This window comes from Monodelphis domestica, chromosome 1 (genome assembly GCF_027887165.1).
Source record: "Monodelphis domestica isolate mMonDom1 chromosome 1, mMonDom1.pri, whole genome shotgun sequence".
In the NCBI taxonomy this organism is placed as follows: Eukaryota; Metazoa; Chordata; class Mammalia; order Didelphimorphia; family Didelphidae; genus Monodelphis; species Monodelphis domestica.
This window is the reverse complement of record NC_077227.1, coordinates 579,055,940-579,065,589: the sequence shown is the minus strand read 5'-3', so window position 1 is coordinate 579,065,589 and position 9,650 is coordinate 579,055,940.

Sequence of the window (9,650 nt, the reverse complement as noted above, 5' to 3'; positions counted from 1 at the left end):
TAGAGTCAATTTTGTAGCTCTTGACTTTCCTTATAATCCAAGTTTCATAGCCATATATTGCCACTGGAAAAAAAAAAACATAGCTTTTACTATATGAACATTTGTCAGCAAGGTGATGTTTCTGCTTTTTAGTATGCTCTCCAGATTTGCTGGAGCTTTCCTTCCAAGGAGCAAGTGTCTTTTAATTTCATGATTACAGTTGCCATCTGCAGCCCAAAAATATAAAATCTGTGACTGCTTCCATTACTTCTCCCTCTTTTTGCCAGGAAGTTATATACATATAAGAACACATGCACAAGTGAAACACATTTAAGTTAAGTAGAGAGAAATATATGTACATGCATATATATACATATATATATATTTATGCATATACATACATATATATGTTTTACTGTGCATTTAAACACATCTGCATTGATAGAAAGAGACAGCTATCATATGTAAAGATAGATAGATAGATAGATTGATAGATAGACAGATAGATTGCAGATAGAAAGGCAAAGTAGTAAAGAGGAAAGTATACTGAATTTGAACTAAAAGAACCTGGATTCAAATCCCATATCTGCCATCTAAAAATCAATGAAATCTCAAATAAGTAATTTTTTTTTAAAATTTCCCTAAGCCTCCATTTCCCAATCTGTAAAATGAAAAGGTTGAACTAAATGGCCTCTGTGCTCCCCATCTAACTCTAAATCTAAGATCCTATGATCTTCTGAATGAACATGTTATCTCTCTTGATAAAGTATAATTTCCTTAAAGGCAGGGACTGCTTCATTTTTGTCTGTTTCTGTAAACCCTAGCAGAACTCCTGATGCTTACTTAACAAAGTAGCTACTTTTTAAATGTTTATTGGCTAATTGGTTGAATGACTGTTAAAATCACAAATGTCTTACAGGTTCCTGTAGCAGTGATAATAATAAATCCTATTTATAAGAATTACAAAGCAATGTTCTCCAAATAATCCTTGGAGGAAGATAATTCAATTATTATTATTACTATTTACTAGATGAGGAAACAAAGGCTCCAAGAGAGGAAATGACTTATTCTGTCTTATTTTAGTCAGTCAAGAAGCATTTATTAAGCACCTACGGTGTGCCAAGTATTGCACTAGTACTGACTAGCTTAACTAGTTGACAGAAGCAAGACTTTAGAGTCATTCAAGTCTTTGAATTGCAAGGTCAGTATTCTTTTTATTGTACCACAATTCTTTTCTGGCTTGTAAGGGGGGGAAAAAAAGGGAAATCTCACTTGCATCTGTTTGGGCCCAAAGTATGTTATCATTTTGATTGTCCTTGGCAGACAGAGAAGAGTACAGTGAGCTTCTCTTTCCATCATAACCCTAAATCAATGACATATAAAATCATCAGGTTTCCTCCCCTTTCCCTTAGAATAATGAATTACTGAGTTTATCCCATCGAAATTTCAATATTAACTCCAAAGGGAAAGACTATAAAATGGCATCCCCAGGGAGCACTGAAATGGCCTTCTTTACAGTATTTCACTGTGGCATTTGCTAGAATGAAATATGGAGGAGGTAGTCAATGCTTTTTGCATCTTGGCACAAATGCAAAGTGGAGCTTCTGGATTCTAGCCTTTTGCAGCCTACTCCCATCTGGCATACTCCATCATCATCATCATTATTATTGTTATTAATAACCATATCTCTTCAGTGTTTTAAACTTAGCAATTTCTTCGTGACAAGCCTAGATAATGCAATTCCTATTAGTTCATGTGTGACCTCAGACAAGTCATTTCACCTGAGATTCATTTTCTTCACCTATAAAAGGGGATAATGTGACCTTCACTATTCACTTCACTTGGTTGTTCTGAGAAGAGAAAAGTGATATTGGTTTGTGATTTCATTTGTATATAGGACTCCCTGAGAGGAGAATTCTTCCATCAATGGAGGTTATCTGTTTAGCTGCAACTTCTTAGAATGTTGCCTCCAACACTGAAAGAGATTAAGTGACTTGCTTGTAATTAGTATGTTGGAAACAAAATTTGACTTCAGGTCTTCTAAGGCTAAGGCTTCCTATCTATTTTCTGACACCTCTTTTCATTTCAAGGAAAGATCTTTATAAAATTTGAAACACATGCTGAAATGATTATGGTGGTGATGACAATGATACTGAAACACTTTTACTATCAAAATGAGTAAACAGAACCCCAAAAGAAATTTAATAGTTCCCCACCAAGTGAATAAGTACCTTAGCCAGGATTCAAATATGTGTTTTCTGTTTTTTTAAATCAAACTCCTGTAACACTGTTTGCACATTATGATCATGGGGATGATGACAACTCTCCATAGACAGATAGAAAACATGGGCATAGTGTACACTGGCACCTCTTTCTCCCTTTAGTGCCTGGCACAGAGAATTTGAGTGGGGTATTGTTGTTGTTGTTGACAAACATGTTTTTTTTTTAACACCATAAGATATTTACAAAGCATATTGATTTTCAGTTATTTTTAACGTGTCCAATTCTTTATGACCTCATTTGGGGTTCTTTTTGGCAAAGATACTGAATTATTTTGACAGTTCCTTCTCCAGACCAGTTTACATATGAGGAAACTGAGGCAAACAGTTACATCATTTGCCTAGGAAGACATAGCAAGTAAGTATCTGAGGCCATATTGGAACTCAGGAAGATGAATCTTCTTACTTTTGGGTGTAGCTACTCTATCTGTGGTGCCTACAATACATATAAGATTGTTATTTCTTAAGATCTGAAATTGGAAGTGATTTTTGAGGACCATTTAGTTCAACTCCTTGGATTAACTGAGGTTTAGGGAAAGGATATGGCTTGCACAAGGTCACATAGGTAAATAAGTAGCAGAGCCAGAATTCTAACCCACATTCTCTAACTCAAGCCCAAGTCTCTTTGACTACCCTTCACCAACTTCTGCCTAGTGTATGGGTCTGAAATGCAGAGTGGAGCCTGGTAGAGACTGCTGACACTGACATATCTTTGTACAGACACAGCTGACGGGCCAGGTGCCTGTCGACAGACTTACAACAATATATAGGGGCACCTTTGAACTCTATCATACCAAGAATCAGATGTTGAGGAGGAAAGAGAGAAGTGACAAATATTTATACAACACTTGTCCTGCTTTTCCACACCTGTTAGGCACAGAGTTCAAGGTTAAGTACACTTATTAGGGAGAAAGATGCCTGCTCTCAGGAAGGAGAAGAATGTGTGCTCTTAAAAGGCATTTCTGTGAGGAGTGTCACACAGCCCGGTACATCTATTCCCTGAAGCTGGCTAATGACTTCAGATTTCCACCTACATCTCTGTCAGCTTAATTATAAAACAGATTGTATAAATCATAGACAATAAAGGGGTGCTTTCTGCATGAATGTGTGCGTGCGTGTGTGTGTGTGTGTGTGTGTGTGTGTGTGTGTGTGTGTGTAATTTTAAAATATTCAATGTGCAGATTTTATTTCCAGGAGGATTAATCAAACTGTCAGGACCAGGACCAAAAATCTGCCTTGCACACCCCGTGGTATGTCATGGTAGCTTAGCAACCAGAGCTGAAGAGGTTAAAGTGGAAACTGCTGTCATTTCCTGATATTTTAGAATTTTTGTGGTGCCCTTCCCCCAAACCCAACATTCCCCCGGGGTGTGCACTAGAAGGATCAAATCTTTTGTATGCCTTAATGATCATATTGCGATAATTTCTATTTTGGGAGGATAAAGTGAATGCTGCGGTTCAGAGCATCTGTGGGTATTTTGAAGTGAGATTTGTTGCCAGCTGGGCACACATTCTCCCCTCATTATCACTGCTGTCATTAGCACAGGTTTACAGAGCACCTATGTTCATTTCATGGAGAAAATAGTATATGGTGAGGAACCAAGAGTCCTGACCTAGTCCTAGCTCTACCCTTATGAAGCATATTACCATTGCTCTCAAATCCTAGCATTGACATGGTGGTTTAAGGTTCACAAAGAACTTCACAAATATTGGCTTATTTGATACTCAAAACAACCCTTAGAGAGAGAGATAGTATTGTTATTACCAGTTTACAGATGAAAAAAATTGAGATACAGGTTAATTGATTTGCTTGTGGCCACATAGCAAGTGTCTGAGGGTAGATTTGATTTTTTGAAATTTAAATTCCTTTCTTCGTTACATTAAAATTCCCCAGTAACTACCCCCCTCCTCACCACACACTAGAGAAGACATCATTTGTCAATAAAATATATGTATATACATATATATAAAACTATCTTTTGCTTTTATCTATTCATCAGTTCTTTCCCTGGAGGTGGACATATACAAGTAATTCTTCAAAAATATTTCTGTTGCTATATAAAATGTTCTCTGATTTTGCTCATTTCACTTTTCATAATTTCATGAAGGTCTTTCCATGTTTTTAAGATGATCTGCTCGTCATTTCTTATGATTCTTATGGTAGTATTCCAAACCAAACATATGCCACGATATGTTTGCTAAGCCATTCCTCAATTGATGAACATCTTCTTGATTTCCAGTTTTCTGCCACCACAAAGAAAGCTGCTTATAAATATTTTAGAATGTATAGGTTCTTTCCCTTTTGGATTTGAATGGCCTTATGCTTTAACTATTGTACCAACAACCTTTTCTCTTTCCACTGTAGTATATCTTCTTAAAATATTTCCCAAATGGAAAATGGAAGAGTGAGGAGCAATCAGATGCTTAAACTGAAAAACATTATAGATTGACCTTTGTGTCCATAACAGAAATAAGGAGGCCAAAATATTGAAAGAATTTTTACCAACTATGAAGTTTTTAGCAAGAATTTGAATGAAACAAAATCATAAACTCAAAAGCAGAGTGAATGCCTTTTAAATATTCATACAAAGCATCCTTTGTAAATAATTTTACCTGTTGGAATCTTGGTTTCCATATCTATCAAGTGGAAATTATACTTGTCCTATCTTGTGGTAGTTTTAAGAAAAAATATTTTCCAAGCCTTTAAGTGTTTAAAATGCAGAATGATATGGTGGATGAAGAGCTGGCATAGGATTCAAGAAGATCTGTGTTCAAGTTCTGTTTCTGACAAAAATCTGTGAGACCATGGGGAATTCATTAAACCTCTTAGTGCCCCTTGGCAGTTCTGTAAGATTATAAATTGTAGTCTAGGTACTGATCCTCATTGGCAAATGGTGTTTCCTTTCTGGAAGTTTCCTTCACTGCTGAAATCATATAGCTAGTTAAAAAATTATACTCTACAAATGAGTAGTGATTATCAGAATGTGAAAAATACTTGAAGTTAGAGAATTCAGGTTCAAGTACTGGTTCTGTAACTTAGTGAAGTCACAGGATTGTAGAAATATTTTTTCTACTAATTCTTGTGGGTTCAAAGGAATGACTTTTACAAGTTTTGTAACACTCCTTATAATGAACTGGACTACACCAGACTTATGATTTGATTAGCATACACAGCTCTAAATGAAGAATTCCCTCTCCCAATGCTGGCTAATATGTTCTTTGGAACATTTCTAGAGCACTAGGAAATGACTTGGTGAAGATCACACAGGCACTAAGTATCAGAGAGTAATTATTAATTCAAATCAAAACTGTCTCCAACTTTACTAAATATGACCATTGGAAAGTCATTTCCAGTCTATATGTTTCCTTTTTTTTTATTAAAGGAGGAAATTGCACTAAATGACCTTTAAATTTTCTTCTGTAGCACTAGAAGTTAGTTTTTTATAACAATGTACCCTGGAAATCTTCCCACCTACATGAAACAGGAAATTGGCACTGCAAGGTTGTCCTGTAGTTCATATGGGTTTCTTCTCACCTGTTCTAATATAGCTTCCCAGTAGTCTTTCCTGCCTCCTTAAACCTTCTCTTTAATCATATCATTCTTTACTGAAAAATCCAAAGTAGTAGTTCTATATTACCTATTGAACTAAATAATCTCCAAACAGGCATCCAAAGCACCCTAACCTCTCATTCCAATCTCAATTATTTCCTTCATTTCACACAATTTCTCCTTTTCTTTCTCTACAATACAACCAAACTAGATGGTTCTTCATCTCCCAAGCCTTTGCTCACACTATCCTCCATACCTCAAATGGACATCATATTTATGTCTATTTATATCCCTCTTTTATTTTAAGTCCCTAATTCAAGGTACCCATTTAACATGAAGCCTTTCCCTGACCTCATCATCACTGATTCTACAACTGAAAATTGTCTATTTCTCCTGAAATTTCTCATAGCGCTTTGTCTGGTTTTCTTTTTTGTCCTTCTTGCCTTTGGGAATCTGTCTTGTGAGTGAGCAGTCCTGATTGCTCACAAAAGAAAACAATCTATTGCAGGAAGTTGGACCCATATGTCACATCTTATCAGACATCCACCATTCAGTTTAAGCATTTTACCATCTTCTTTGGAGAATCTCATGACCCCCCAAAACTCATTGTTTTCCACTACTTGCTCTGGAAACAATAATCAAATCAATAGTATAATTACTTCTGGAAAGTGAAAAATAACTGCACTCTTTACTCTTCACTCTTTCTCTTTGAATTTTCAAATCCAAACTTATTTCCATTAACAGCATTCCCCCATACATGCTGTTACATTCATTAGAATGTAACCCCCTTGAAGGCAGAGATTTTCTCACTTTTATATATCTAGCAAGAGGTCTGAAATATTGTAGGTATCTAATCTTTTTTTTTTTCAGTTTCTTATCTCACTCTTCCTTAGGTTTTCAAGAGGACCTCAGGCCTTTCTATCTTTTGTATATTCTGCCCTTACCATAATCCATTATATATAATAGTGCTTAATAGATCTTTATTGAAATTGTTGAAATATACCCAAAGGGCTATGAAACTATGTCTGTCCTTTTCCCCAACAATTCCACTACTAGATCTGTATCCTAAAGAGATCAAAGAAAAGGGAAAAGGATCTACTTTTACAAAGATATTCATATCAGCTCTTTTGTGATGACAAGGAACTGGAAATTGTTGGGGTGGGTAGGAAATGACCATCAGTTGAGGAATGAATGGCTAAATAAGTTGTAGTATATGATTGGGATGGAATACTACTGTGCCAAAAGAAATGACAAGAAGGATGGTTTTAGAAAAACCTGGAAAGACTTATATGAACTCTTGTAGGTGCTATGAACAGAACCAGAAAAAACACTGTACATAACTGCAATTTTGGAAGGATAATCAACTATGAAAGATTTATCTACTCTGGTCAAGACAGTGATCTAATATAATTCCATAGGACTCATGGTCACAAAAGCTATCTTCTTTGAGAACTAATGAATTTTGAGTGCAAAATGAAGCATAATTTTTTCTTATTTTCTATATATGTGTTTTCTTTTGTAACATGGGTAATATGGAAATATGTTTTGTATGGCTTCACATGTATAATTGATATCATATTGTTTGCCTTTTCCATGAGTGGAGGTCAAGGAGGGAAGTAATTTAAAACTCAAAACTTTTTAAAATGAGTGTTAAATTTTGCTTACATATAATTGAGAAATGATGAAATAAAATATATTAAAAATAAGCATTGCTAAAAATAAAGAAATAGATTTTTATTGAACTGAACTGAACTGAATAGAGGGTGAAGTGATATAGTGTGGCATACTTTTTCATAGCTTAATTCTTTAACAAAAACTAATGCCACGTTAGCATGTGGCTTTGGTTCAACATATATCCAAGGATCCATTCAGGAGAAATTTGCTAAAAAGAAGTAAAAGACAATTTTTCTTTTGCCAAATTTCTATGCCTTCTGCTTTTGAAAGCTATTTCCAGCATAAAAAAAATCTGTAAACAGATCTAAAAAGCAATTTTACCTCTGTTTTAGTTCCAAAAATGTAATCTGGCTTTTGCATCCTGATGCCTAGAATCTTGTGTCCCTTCAAGAGCATAAACAAACTACCTGAAAGAGTACTCTACTTCTGTCTGTTTATAAGCCACATCAGCCTTGTCCATTGGGCAGACAACTGCCATGGGGAACTGGAAAGAGACTAAGCTCTACCCTGTTAGAATGGATATGATGTTTTAGTTTGGCATTGTGTGGGTTAAAATAACTTGGTTTCTGCTACCTAGGCCAATCAGAAAACATTTTAGAGGAACATAAATGGACTGAATTTAGCTTTATTTCAGAAAAGAGAGACAGATAAGGAAATAATGATTACCTTTCCTCATCTGTGACAATGAGAGAGAAGAGCATGCAAAAAAAAAAGACAGAAAGGGTTCTTTAAAAAATATAATAATCAAAATCTACAACCAATCTCCAAACTTCATTTTGGCATGGAATTTCAACCCTTGCCCCATCAAACCCTTTGAATGCTTTAGTGTTTGTTTCTTTTTTTCATTAGAAATATTAACATAGAATAATAAAGGACACAATGAGTATCATTCACCATCATTTTTCCATGCCTTCAGAAAAAATCCTCAAGGAACTACTGATGCCAACATTGTGTTTAGCACAACTGATTTTCAGAGGCAAAGCAATGTTTTAGTACAAGAGAATTTTGCATATAATAGTTCTAATTTCTGTTAGGTTAAAAAAGGCATCACAGAAAACTTACCTCTTATATAAGTAGTACAACTATCATCTTCCCCATTTTGCAGATGAGGAAATTCCAAGTAATATTTAAATGACTTATTCAATGATCAAGTCTATTGAATGATTTAGGACTGCTACAGGTGATGCAGTTACAGCTGGAAACCACCTTAGAAGTGATATAGCCTAATCATCTTATTTTACAGATAAGGAAACAGAATCTCTGAGAAGTTAAGGGCATTACTTTGCTTTCTCTTGACTCCCCTCCTACTTGTACAGCTCTCATTTTCATTCTTCTTGCTCATTTATCTCCAGGACATGCCCACTAAAACTAGACATACCCCAGTTCTCAGTACAGTGTCATATTTTCTTTTTCCTCTACACTGTATCAGTTGGAGGCCTGATAACTCCCAAGGGTTCAATTACCATCTTTATGCAAATGACTCATATATCCAAATATCCATCCTTACTTTCTCACCTGAGCTTCATTCATGCATTACAAAACTGCCCATTACATATTTCCAACGAGATGCCTTGTAGATAGACCACATTCTGCCTATTCAAGATAAAACTCATTATCTTTTCCAAAAACTAACCCTCTTCTGCATATCCACAATATTATCTAGAGAATTACCATATTTCTAGTTACCCAAGTTCACAACTTCAATGTTATTTCTCATGTCCTCATTCTTACACACCCCACAAATTCAATTAAATACAAATCCTACTGATTCTCCCTCTACAAAATTTCTCTCACCTATATCTCCTTCTTACTGATCACAAAGCCACTCTCTTAGTTCAGGCCCTCATCAATTCTCATCTGAACTAATACAATGGCCTCCTAACTGGTCTCAACTCACATCTCTCTTCACTTGAATTACACATTCTAAGATGATATTTCTTAAGCAAAGTTCTAATCATATAACCTCCATGCTCAGTTGATCTTCTTTGTCTCCTTATTACCTCTGTCTGGCATTTTAAAATCTGGAAATTCTGGCTTTTTCTACCTGTCCAGTCTTCATACATATTACTTACCTCCTTATACTCTGAATCTATGGCTACCGATTTAATCCTTTTTCCATACACACACAGTCCTCCATCTCTGATCTCCACATCTTTGCTGCTTTTACAT